The sequence below is a fragment of the Lissotriton vulgaris genome, unplaced genomic scaffold (genome assembly GCF_964263255.1).
Source record: "Lissotriton vulgaris unplaced genomic scaffold, aLisVul1.2 SCAFFOLD_1815, whole genome shotgun sequence".
Taxonomy (NCBI): Eukaryota; Metazoa; Chordata; class Amphibia; order Caudata; family Salamandridae; genus Lissotriton; species Lissotriton vulgaris.
In genome coordinates, this window is record NW_028252187.1 from 465,030 (window position 1) to 477,515 (window position 12,486).

At 43.0% G+C, this 12,486-nt stretch overlaps 1 pseudogene; it reads left to right on the forward strand.

The window, feature by feature from the left end:
• Nucleotides 1-10,480: 10,480 nt before the first annotated feature.
• Nucleotides 10,481-12,136, forward strand: LOC147662644 (uncharacterized; annotated as a pseudogene).
• Nucleotides 12,137-12,486: the final 350 nt, after the last annotated feature.

The window sequence follows — 12,486 nt, forward strand, 5'->3', positions numbered from 1 at the left end:
AAATCACTCCCCAAAGGGGAGGGAGATTTCCCAATGGGCCGTGTGTGCACGATTGTTCAGCAGGAATGCTGCAATGAGACATCGGAGGAAAGGAAAACCCTTTCCTTTCCTCGGATGCATCTTCCCGAGGAGAAAAGTACCTCCTCTCTCCTGGACTTGCTGGAGCAAATGGCTGACATCACGTCTGGTTTTATCTAACCTTTCACTGATCAAGAAGTTATTTCCTCTGGTCAAAGTACCATTAGTTGAACTAGCTGATGGAGTTTTCAGGACAGGAATCATTCCAGGATAGTTCACCTCTCTAGAAAACCGATGATTACGCCGCACCCCTCTCTGATACTTTCTTCTTACTCGAGATTCTTCCACAATCTTCTGGTTTAACCAAATTAAATTAGGATAGAAAGTTCTGCTTCGGGTTCTACATTCAGTTCTTCTTCAGCATCCCACAGCATATCTCTCTGCAACAGCATTCTCAGATCTCAGCTCTGACTAATTAACTAAAGCTATCTAAATTATACTTTTTATTTTTCATGCTACACCCTCTAAAGCTTCAATTTCGCAAAAATTCAGAATATGATTGGTCAGAAAATGGGGAAGCTCCATCACACCATGCTTACATGTCATTAAGATCAGTTCAACTACTGTTTGTGAACCCACCCCTTTAATTTGTATTTACAAATTTAGTTCTCACACCAAAGTACTAGGGTTAATTCACATTTTACTTTGAAACATTATTATAAGATTCTGAATACGAGTCCTCTTTGTTGAACTCTTCACCATCCGTTCCCTAATTTGTAGCACTAAATTTTGGCTCCCTTTCAATTATGCAGTCATGGACTTTACGGCTTCATTCAGTGGGCATGCGTGGACTTCGTGTCACTTTATTCAATCTGGTTATGCAAATAAGGCCCAAATACGCACTAGTAATAAAGCCAGAAAGATAAATATTAATTTCACAAATAAATGGTTGCACTGTATACCACCCACTTTTACTCTATTCACCTTTACTTATTAATACTTTCCCCGCTTTAGCATTAGTAAAATTTCTCATTTTCATTTCAAGTAAGCAGATGCCATGCACGCGACTCTCCAAGTCTCCATTTTCGTAACCTCTGCTCATGCACTAGAATTTCCCTCCAAGGGTTAACTTGTCATTCTGCGTAGATGAAGTTGACGCATGTGCACAACAGTTTCCCCGTTTAAAGTGGTATTAGTCTGTCTTCATTTTTCTCAGTGTTAGTACATACATAAGCAAGCTTCACTAACCTGCATGTTCATGTGGTGCGAATTAATTATTCACGGAACAGGGTCAATAACTTTGTTAGTGAGTTATCAAATGGCTTCCTTCCGAGCAAGTCCCTTTTCTACGAGTCCTTATTCCATCACGACAGATCATTATCAGAGACATATTAAATTAAATGTGCTAATTAGGTGTATACCAACGTTACCATATTTAGAAGGGAGAGCACAAGCATTTTATCTTTGAGTTAGGAGGACTAAGGTACACAGAGTCCTAATGCCAACAGAAGTGAGTTCCAAAAATAGATGAGAATGTGAAGACAAAAATCTGGGAAACAGCATGCAAAAGATGGTAATTTCTTACAATATTCCTTAAGCTTTACTTAACATTTCCATTTAACATGTTTATAAAAATTATAAAGCCTCATTTATGATGCCATATTGTTTCTCCCGATACCTCTTCCCCTTAGGACTTACTGATAACTGAGGAGTTTTTTTTTTAAATGAGTAATTTGTACTTCTGCAAATAACCTGTCTGAGGTATATCAGGAGCAGAAGCCAACAAGAAAACTAACAGGTTTCAATCTATGATTTGAATAGGGTCACCGTATGTGATTGGCGTGGAAAAGTAGATTATTAGTGCGAAAGTATGGTAGTCCACCACAAGTAATTTTGGCACATTCCTGTGAGGTCTAGTTAAGGTGTGATAATTTAAACCTGAGTTCAACCGCAGAAAACTGTGGCACAAAACACACAGAATTAACATAGGAAAATGTATAAGGAATTTGGAAATACCAAAAAAGTAAAAAAATAAAAATGAAAACCCAACACAGGGCAAATACCACTTAAATGTATTCAAATTGAGAATAATGTAATGACCAAAACTGTACTGATAAGCTACTGTGGCATGCCTGTTGACACGTGTGTACTGTCACATTAGTAGGTGACACAATGGGTGCAACAGTCCTCTTCTGCCATTTTACTTAAATGCCCTTTGTACAATTTTTACCATATCCTAGGGACTTGTAGGTAAGTTAAATATGAAATTACCATATATCCTATTCTTACAGGTCAGAGCACATGCATTGGACACTGTATAGTCTAAAAAAGCATCAACATTTATCAAAAAGTGTGGTTGTCCTACAATAGAATTTACAACATTGAATGGATTAATGGACATTGAGGGATATTGTTTTTTTTTACAACGTGCCGCGAAGCATACTACCCTCTAGTTTTTAGGGAGAATACTTTCAGAATACAATGCCATATGTAAAGTATTTTTCTGCACCTGGATAGCATGTTGCTAGGTATCGTAATAGGTTTCCATACAACTCGATCAAATATTTGCTGCACTATTTTTGTGCCTCTAACTTCAACTTTAGTTTTAAAATGTTTTCAGAAACATACCTTACAGATGTTAAAAACAAGATTAACATAATTATGTATATTACACATACCATTCCTAACATACCATCCTGGCATGAAAAATAGGGCACCAATCTTAAAGAGTCTTTCATGAGACACAAGCTCCATCACCATCCTAAGGCAGGTAATACCACAGCTTGACAATTATGAATAGTAAATGACAAATACAATTAGATTTCATAATATCATCTGTTTTAATACAGACACCACAGGCCTTTCTGCTTCCATGCACATTTACATGCTGTTAATGGCTCAGTTAATATCAAAAAGGCTTGGCCCTTTGTACCAAGTGGGGCTGCTATTTAGTGTGAATCCTGCTGACACACCTGCAGCTTAAAAAATACTGAAAGTGTAAACTACAATATTGTGAACATTAGTGTAAATGTGGTTGTTAGAACTGGGGGTCTCTAGTTGGAAGAGAAAAGTACCACTGTCCAAATAGGGACCCTTTCTTCTAGTCAGGGTAAGGAGGAAACACTCTTTAGATAACCTATGCTCACCCCCTTGGTAGCTTGGCATAGGCAGTCAGGCTTATCCAAAAGCAATGTGTAAAGTATTTGTACCAACACTCACAGTAACACAGTGAAAACACCACAAACTGACTCCACAACAGTTTAGAAAAATAAAGGTATTTAATCTAAACTACACAAGACCAAAACGACAAAAATCCAACATACACAGTTCAAGACTATGGTTGCAAAAGAGTTCTTAACGTTGCAATAAAAATAATCCACAGTTGCGTGAAAAGTTCACAGTTGCGTCACATTAGCCCACAGTATCTTTTAAAAGCGACAAAGTTCCAAAGCAGAAGCTGGTGAGGTGGAAAAAAAGCGATGCGTGCCTCCTGAGACCCTGGGGAGGCGATGCGACAACCCCGCTGCAGCAGCAGGCGTGTTGCGACGAATCCGGTCTGTTTGGGGGGGAAGGCTGACTTGGTTGGATTCCGGTGCGTAGGTTCCGTAGGAAGATTTCTCTCGCAAAGGCATGATCTATGGGGCGACGATGCGCAGACCAGTGATGATCTCCCTTTCGCAGCTCCTCGATGTGATAGCTTCTGCGACGACACTCGCAGTGCGTGATGCGGTTCGCAAGCAAGCGGTGTGACGAGCTCACCCAGCGACGACAGGCTCTGCGACGACACTCGCAGCGATGGTAATCTTCCCGCACCGGTCTGGTGCATCCCGCAAATGAAGGGTGTGACATCTCTGGCAGCGGCAACAGGCGCTGCGACGATCTCGACCTCCATAGCGGTGGGAATTTCTTCTCACTGTCGGGGATGCGCTCCGCAAGCGAGCGACGCAATAACTTTTCTGTAGCAAGTTTCTCAAATCTTGGTTTCCAGCTGCACAACACAGGTACAACTTCCAGAGGCACCACAACTGGCCCAAGCACTCTAGGAAGGACAGAACTCTCTCAGCAGAGTCCAGGGAAGCTGGGGGTGAAGTCCATTTGTTCCTGGGACTTCAAAAACAGTGAGCCAGCTCTTCTCAGGCCCTTTGAGATGCCTTCAAGACAGGGGACACAGAACAACAGCAAAGTCCTTCCCCTCTCCTTGGCGGCAAAGCAACAGCAGGTCAGTCCAGCAGAGCAACAGCAGGACAGTCTTCCTTCTTCAGTTTCAGCTTTCTCATTGGCAGAGGTTCCTTCTTGATTCCAGGATGATCTAATTTTCTGTAGTCAGGGTCCTGTACTTATATCCCTAAAGGTCTTTGTTCCCTTTGTGCAGGAGGGCTCTGAGCCCGGTCTGAACCAGTTCTGGGTGTTACTTGAGCACTTTTTTGTTTTCATGGCTTCTCCTTTCCTTTCATAAAGAGGGACAGGGTCGTCAGTCGCCCAGTAGGAGGTGGAACCAGCATTGTGGAGAGAGAGCACAGCCCTGGAGCACTTTGTTGACATGATTCCTTCTCTCTTTTCACAGTGCAGGGCAGAGCCATCAGACGCACCACAGGGGGTGGAGCCAGCACTGTGGGGGGCAGGAACAGTCCTATTCAGGTCCCGGTGCTATCCCCTCCAACCACTCAAGATGCAGATGCAGTCATTCAGCGTAGGGCTGACTCAGCCAGCCTCCTGGGGGCTCCCCAGCCCCTGTCACTCTCAAACCAGAAAGTCAATTCACAAACAGGCCAAGGCACACATAAAGGCCAGACAAGAGAACAGCAACTTTCTAAAAGTGTTTTCTCAAACACAGGAAACAACCTTTCCTAAAAGATATGTTATGAAATTCTGAGTTCAGGGATACCAGACTTTTATGTCCTACCTTGCTCCTATGGGAAGTTATGCTGGTAGCCACTGTAGCCAGCATTCCCCATGATAGCCTATGAGGCAAGATAGCCTTACAATAGTGAAAAACGAAAATGGCTGTAATTCACTACCAGGGCATGTCACCTGCACAAGTACATGCCTTACCTTTCACATACACTGTACCTGCCCAGGGGGGTACCTTGGGCCTACCATAAGGGTGGCCAATGTGCACAGAAAGAAAAGGGTTAGGCTGGGCCAGTGTGGTCACTGACCAGGAGGACATGGCAGTTCACAGACTGCACGCAGGCACTGCTGCGGCAGGTCTGAGACACCATTTTAGGGCTACTCATGAGGGTGGCAGGCCCACTACTAGCATTTGAATCACCAGCCCTGGCACACTGAGTGCACTTTACTAGGGACTTCTTGGTAATACAAATATGCCAATCATGGATAACCAATTACACTAAAAATTTACGCAGAGAGCATATGCACCTTAGCACTGTTCAGCAGTGGTAAAGTGCCCAGAGTCCTATTGCCAACAGCCACGGGTCTGGAAAAATAGGGGAGGGAGAAGCAAAAAGTTTGGGGATAACCCTGCAAGAAGGGCCGGTTCCAAAGGGGTCTTCAGAAGGACAGCAGCTCAGGTTGTGGCTTCCTAACTAGTTCAATGTAGTTCATCATAGAGCTAGATGCCGTACTTTGGATAGTGGTCCCGAAAGTCTCATCCTTATGAAGATTAACACTGCCAATATGTGCTTCATAACATATTGTGACAATGTCTCAAAGTCATATATGTAGTGCTGTGTTAAGATCTGGAAACCTTTTTAGACATGGAAGCCTCATCCTCAGTAATTTGTCCGGCTGTGGATGTGCGGTCTTCAGCATTGCTAATACGTCGAAGAAAGACCTGTGAAAAGATGACTCTTATGCATGAGGATTGACGATAATACAGTTGAGAGGCCCAATTCTTTTAAAAAAAACAATAAGACAATGTTTTTATTAGTAATAGTGATAGAGCAAGGATTCGCACGTTACGCGACTTGCTGGACTCATGAACCTCGTATAATCTTTAACGTCATTAACCAACATGTGTACTGTTTTAATATCGCACTTCTACATTACACGCGGGTGTCCCAAAGACGCTTGCCTATGTGTTTGCTAATCATAACTACGCTTGCATACTGACTGATTGCTGCTTCGCAGATTTCTAGTCTGCGCATGCGTCGGTTATACCCACGTGATGTGACGCACTCGCAGTTCTGGAGGGAGTTTTCGCACATGCGCTGTAGTACTAAAAATGGCCGCTTTGTTTTAACACGTAACTCGTTTGCCACCGCTGCTTTGGCACAGCTGTTTATTTCTGCCTAACTCCTAATGCTATAGGTATTATACAGTAAGGGGATAAATATAACCTATCATGGTATACAGTGTATTCAATTTTTCTGTGTTTCTAAATTGTTTTCGCTTACTTTTCATGTAACACACTTTGGGGGCCTGTGAGCTGTGCGCCTCTCCATCTTTGAAGTCTGTGTGGTACCTACCACGTGATGGGAGTATTCGAGTCTTGCAACAGTGGAACTCAGCCAGCTGGCTGCCGAAGCTGAGATGCTCCTGGGAACCAACCTACGACCCAGCGAGAAGATTCAAATCTACACCTATGATTGAAACAATGTTATATTTGATCTCTGTACGCTATTTTCTTCATATTTCTATGCCATGGGAACTGGAATGTAAGGGGTGGGTTCAAGATATTACATATTGATTATGAGAACACCAAATTCTAGGTGGTGACAATGACCTAACCACCTCTCTTGTCCAATCCAAAGTTGGGGATCTTTTCATTTGCAACATTTGTGGGTGGTCCACTGACCTGAAAACAGTATAACTAGTCTAGTTTTAGCTAGAGAAATTGTCCGACTTGTCCGAATAGCTGACCTGTCACCGACCCTACGAACTCTATAGGTGATTGATACAGAGAGCTGCGGCGCACTCTGTCCGTAATTTCCACAAACTCAGTCTGGGGTGGAGAAACTTTTAGTGCTGGCGAAGCACTTTTGCTGGGATATTCGAGAACCCAATCGGGGTTATTGGCAGATTCCTTGCAGAGAGGGCGTAGCGCAGGCGTTGCATCCGAAGCTGCAGGTGTTGGTCGTACCCTTTGATGAGCCCGGTCCTGATCCAAATCCTGGGGTTATCCTGTCCTGACTGTCCATGAGCTGTACCTGCTCACCTACTGGCATCCTAAGTCCTTGAGGGTCCTTTCCCGCCTTTCCCAACTGACCCGTGGCCAGGGTTAGTCTCCGACCCGTTCTAGGTAAATATACTTGTGTGGGTGCTCATCTATTCTAAATCTTTCCTCTCCTTTCCAAATAAAGCAAACTTGCCTGTGTTATCTCCTGTCTTCATATAAAGTTGCCTTTAACACCTTGCGTGCTAAGGGGTTTTCCCGTCCGGTGCTGCAGAATGACAAATCCCATTGTTCATGACAAGGTCAACTCGTCATAAGCACAGCCCAGGTAAAACCCATGATGAGTTGACCTTGTCATGAGCACTGGAGAGGTTAAGAAAAGCGTTTACTAGCATGTTTTTCCTTCCCTTTAGAGAATAAGTACTTGTCGATACAGAAACTCTTAGGAGTAACGTTGTCCCTTAGATCTATAGTATATTAGAAATCACTTTGATTAGTATGTTCCCTTTCTTTACCCGCCTTTAGTAACATTGAGAAGTCTATAGTACATAATACAATGTTCCTTATTTCCCAACTTTAGATTCTTGAAAGTCTCAGATGCTACTTGTTTTGATTCATAGCTATACCTTGCTTCTGATCTTAATTGTTGATAGTCTAATCTGTGTAAATCTCAGTCTCATGGCATATGGACATCTATTCTAAAATTTAGATAAAACTTTTAAAACTTCCTGTGTTTGTGGTTATTGAAAGATATACATCATTATTCTAATGTACAAGATATCATGTTTAGAATTATCTGCTTAGCCCTGCTAGCTCCTGATCTGTCGTGATCATAGGTACCTGTGATAAGGATTTGTAAGTCGGGTACACTAAATAAATAGAAGGAAAAACTCAAATTACTAAATAGCGGTGTGTAGGTTACCTGATTCATAAAAGTAGTAAACACGGTATGGGCCCAAGAGCGTATGCTTGGTAAAATAAAGAGTCGGGTGACCTGCGCATGCTATCAGTAATTTTCTGGTAGCAGATTGATGGTTAGGACTAGTTAAGATAGGTAGATAAGATATTTTGCTGATGAACCGTGAAAATAAAATGTGCTGCTAAAAATAAACTTTTTCCTTTCAGTTATCGATCGATCTAAAATGTTATTATTTTGAAATGTTATAAAGTATATTATTTTATGAAATGCTGCTATATTAAGTGTATATTAAAAAATTGTTAGTGATTGTTATATGTTGTCTGGAATCCCCGGGGGCAGAATAGCGGGTGGTGAGGAGAATCCACTTTGCAGAGAGGTCACTTGCTGTGAGGAAGATTAGTGCATGGTTAGGCAGAACTGGAAGTGCTAATTAGGGTTTTCTGAATGAACAATTGAATAAATGATAGCAGCGCGAATGCTAACGAAACTTCAGTTGTGATATCACCTAGTAAGGGTTACACGAGGAACGAGTAGTAGGTTCATCGGAGCTTGAGTGATAGCAAAGGAGTTCGCTGGCGAAACTTTAGACTTAGTATATATCCCGGAAAGAGTGGATGAGTCAAAGAAGTAGCAGGTTCTCTAATGCTTGTGTGAAGGGTAGGCAGAAGGGTCTATCCGTAGTGTATGAAAAGTAGACAGAAGAGGTTTACTTGCAGTGAAATAAATCTCTCTCTTTAGACACTCGAGTACAGTGGCGAATGTTATACGTTGTAAACTAAATAGAGCACTTGCACTTTAAGAAAAGAATTCAAAGTTTCCGTTACCTTGTGAAGGAGGGAGCCAGTTGCGGAGCTGCGCTGACGTCACTCCGTGCTGCGCTGGTATTGGTTGAGGCAGCGGGTGTGTCACGTAGCTAGTATTGTAAAGGAGTGGTGAGTGCCGAAGCGTGAGACCGCGTCTCGCGAAAAGGCCGCGCACCCATTGGTCGAGAATATTTGCAACCGCAGTATTGATTGGTTGTTGAAAAATTGAAAGACGTGCTAGCATTGGAAGTACATTTGTAAACAAAATTACGCACTTTGAGCTTGAAGATAGCTTGACGAGGTGTATGTGGTATCCCGAATTCTTACCTGATCCAAGAAATCTAGGGTTTCATAAGGAGCAGATGTTAAGAGGTAGACCTTACAATATGTACGGAAGCAAGAGAAAATTGTCATTTGCTGACAAGGTCAAAAATGTTTTCAAGAAAGACAAACCTATCAGAACTAGAGAAGGTGTGATTATTCCTCCACCAAATACTCCCACATCATTTATGATGTTTGACAAAGGGTATCATACCTGTGTATGGTTGGAGAATTGGGTAAAGTATACCGAAGATGACGGAATCCTAGCATTTCCCCAAGATGGTACCTTTAACAGTAGAATTCTGTTTAACTTGAGGACCCGAATGAATGACCTACACCCCAGACCAAGATTAACGCAATATGAGGCTTTAGAGGAATGGGCGATTGAGGCTCTAGAGCGAGACAGACCCCGAATGGATAAGGGAGTAAGCAAATGGTACCCAAAATTGCAGCGGGACACTAAGGAGAAAAATATGAAACAGTGGAGACAGAATATGATGGTCGAGGGACCTTTAACAGTAGAATCCTGTTTAACTTGAGGACCCGAATGAATGACCTACACCCCAGACCAAGATTAACGCAATATGAGGCTTTAGAGGAATGGGAGATTGAGGCTCTAGAGCGAGACAGACCCCGAATGGATAAGGGAGTAAGCAAATGGTACCCAAAATTGCAGCGGGACACTAAGGAGAAAAATATGAAACAGTGGAGACAGAATATGATGGTCGAGGGACTATTTCCAGTATTTGGGGTAACTGAACCCGAGGGAGGAAAAAGGACAGAGAAAACCTGACACTTAATGGCTATGGGTGATTCGGAAGATGAATACCTGGAGGATTTCTTAATGAAAAACCCACCCCGTATGATGAGGAATCTAGGTCCCTGAGTTCGAAAAATCCTTTTTTTCGACACCCTAGAGAAAGAAGGGCCAGTGAAACAGATGTAGCGGGAAAAGGGGGATTTTGTAGGCCTGACCCAACGATCCTGAATTATAGACACTTTGTTGATGAGAGACCAGGTATGGCCATTCCAACCGCCCTGAGTCTATACCCTCCTTTGGTACCTCAAGTAATGCATGACACCTCTATGGAAAGGGTTTTACATGAACGAGAGAGAGAAGCCTTAGCGAAACAGAGAGATGAGCTCATTCAGAGAATAGCACAGATAAATCCCAGTCCTGAAGCACTGACAATTCCAGTAACTATTGGTCCAGTTGTTCCTCCTTATGGGGATAGACAGGCTAGTCCAAAAACTCCAGTTATTACACCAGTTGTAGCACCGCCCAGAAAAGAGCCGCTCATAGTTGATGATCAGGCAAGTGAATGCGAATCTGTGGTCTCCCTGATGGATCTGCCCATAAGGGAACCAGGAAGCAGTATACCAAGGACGGGAAATCAGACTAGGGCAAAGGAAGTCCTGATAGAAACAGCTTCAGGTACCCGAAGCGCCACGGTAGTGACTCCAGAAGAACTAGATAGATGGACTCGAGAATTGGAAAAAGAAACTCCTCAGCCGAAACCATTTGATATATACAAGCTAAGAATAGAGCTGGAGGAACTAATGGCTGGGAATGTGGGGTTAGACAGGTTAAATACCCTTGATGAAGAGGAGTTGCTGTTCCTATGCAAAAGCCTTACCCGGAACACCAGAGTGTTCCATGAAAAATTAATGGACACAGCTGCAAATATTGGAATAGATGTTAGTCGATCCAAGGTATTACAGAAACCTTACAGAGCAGAATTTTCCGACAAAGATTTAGAAAATATGAATGTGTCAGCGAAAAAGATACAGATAAAGGAATTGCTGAACATACTACAGAAATGGGGAGACTTAGACAAATGGAAAGCCAGATGGGCAAATAAAAAGGAAGACAGTAAGGCCAGACCAAAGACTTCTGAATATGTCCTAAAGGAAGTCGACAAGGCAGAAAATTTGTATCCCATGAGAGAAGTACCAGGTGGAAAATATGTACATGTTCCATGGTCCCGACAGGACATTGTGTCATTCACCAATGACTTCCCTAAATTACAAGAGAAGCCTGTAGAATGGTATAGACAGGTCGAGAGATTCGTTAAGGTCCAAAAATGTCTCCTGAAGGACCTGGATGGGTTCTTCGACATTGTTGTTCCTGTAGATTTGTGGACAGAATGCAAAATTGAAGTTGATTGGCCCAGTGAAGAGTATGAGAGAGACTCCAGAACCGGAGCTCCCTCGCCGGACGTAATGAGAAAGTATGACAAAGTAATACAATACTTTAAAGAGAAAGTGCCAGCCAAAGAAACTGATTGGACCCATATAGATAGAACTACCCAAAATCGTGATGAAACTGTTCACTCCTACTATGAACGACTGCTACAGGTATTCAAAACCTACAGTGGAATCGATAATATTGAAATGAAGGATATGACCCATTTCATTTACCGATTCGTGTTGGGGTTGAGACCTGAAATCTCACAGTGGATTAGGGATAATAAAATCTGTTGGCAGGGAAAACCCATAGATGAGGTCCTGAAGTACGCAAAGTATTGCGAGGACGAGATGGAGAACAAAAGAAAAGCCCTGAAGGAAAAGGTTATGTGGGCACAAGTGAAACTGGCCGAACAGCAAGAAAAACAGTTAAGTAAAGTGAATAATAATACGCCGAACACAAACACTGGGGGAGGAGGGAAACCCTGAGTAAAAATGAGTCGAGAGGAGGCCAAAAAGAAGTTTCCCTGTCACGGGTGCGGTCAGATAGGGCACTGGAGAGACGAATGTCCAATGCTACAGCATGGTAACACCCAACACAATGATTTAAATCCACAGGTGCAGAAAGAGGGGCCACGAAAGACCCAACAACAGGTAAAACAGAATCAGTTGCCTCGAGCACCTAGACCTAATTATAGGAACCAAACCCAGCAGAATGAGGAGGTCGAGGTATGGGACGGAGGGGAGAATAGAAATGCAGCAACCTCGCAATTCCTGTTGAATGATACATTCCTCTGTGATGAACCTTACTGACGGGGCCTGAGGGGGGAGGATGAGGAGTGCGTACTTGGCGCCTCCTAACCGGTAGACCAGACAGGGCCATACATTGAAGGAAAGGTTGTAGGAAATGACGTCACCTTTCTGTTGGACATTGGTGCTACCCGTTCTACTGTAAGAACAGCAGACGTTCCAAACCTACCCCTCTCGGGAGAAGCCATCCAAGTAGTGGGCGTGTCAAATCAAATAATCAGTACCCCAGTAACTGAACCAATGGAGATTTCCATAGGAAATTTTAAAGAGATGCACAGATTTGTCGTCTGTGATTCCAGTCCTGTAAACCTATTAGGACGTGATTTGTTGTGCAAAATGAACTGTACCAACTT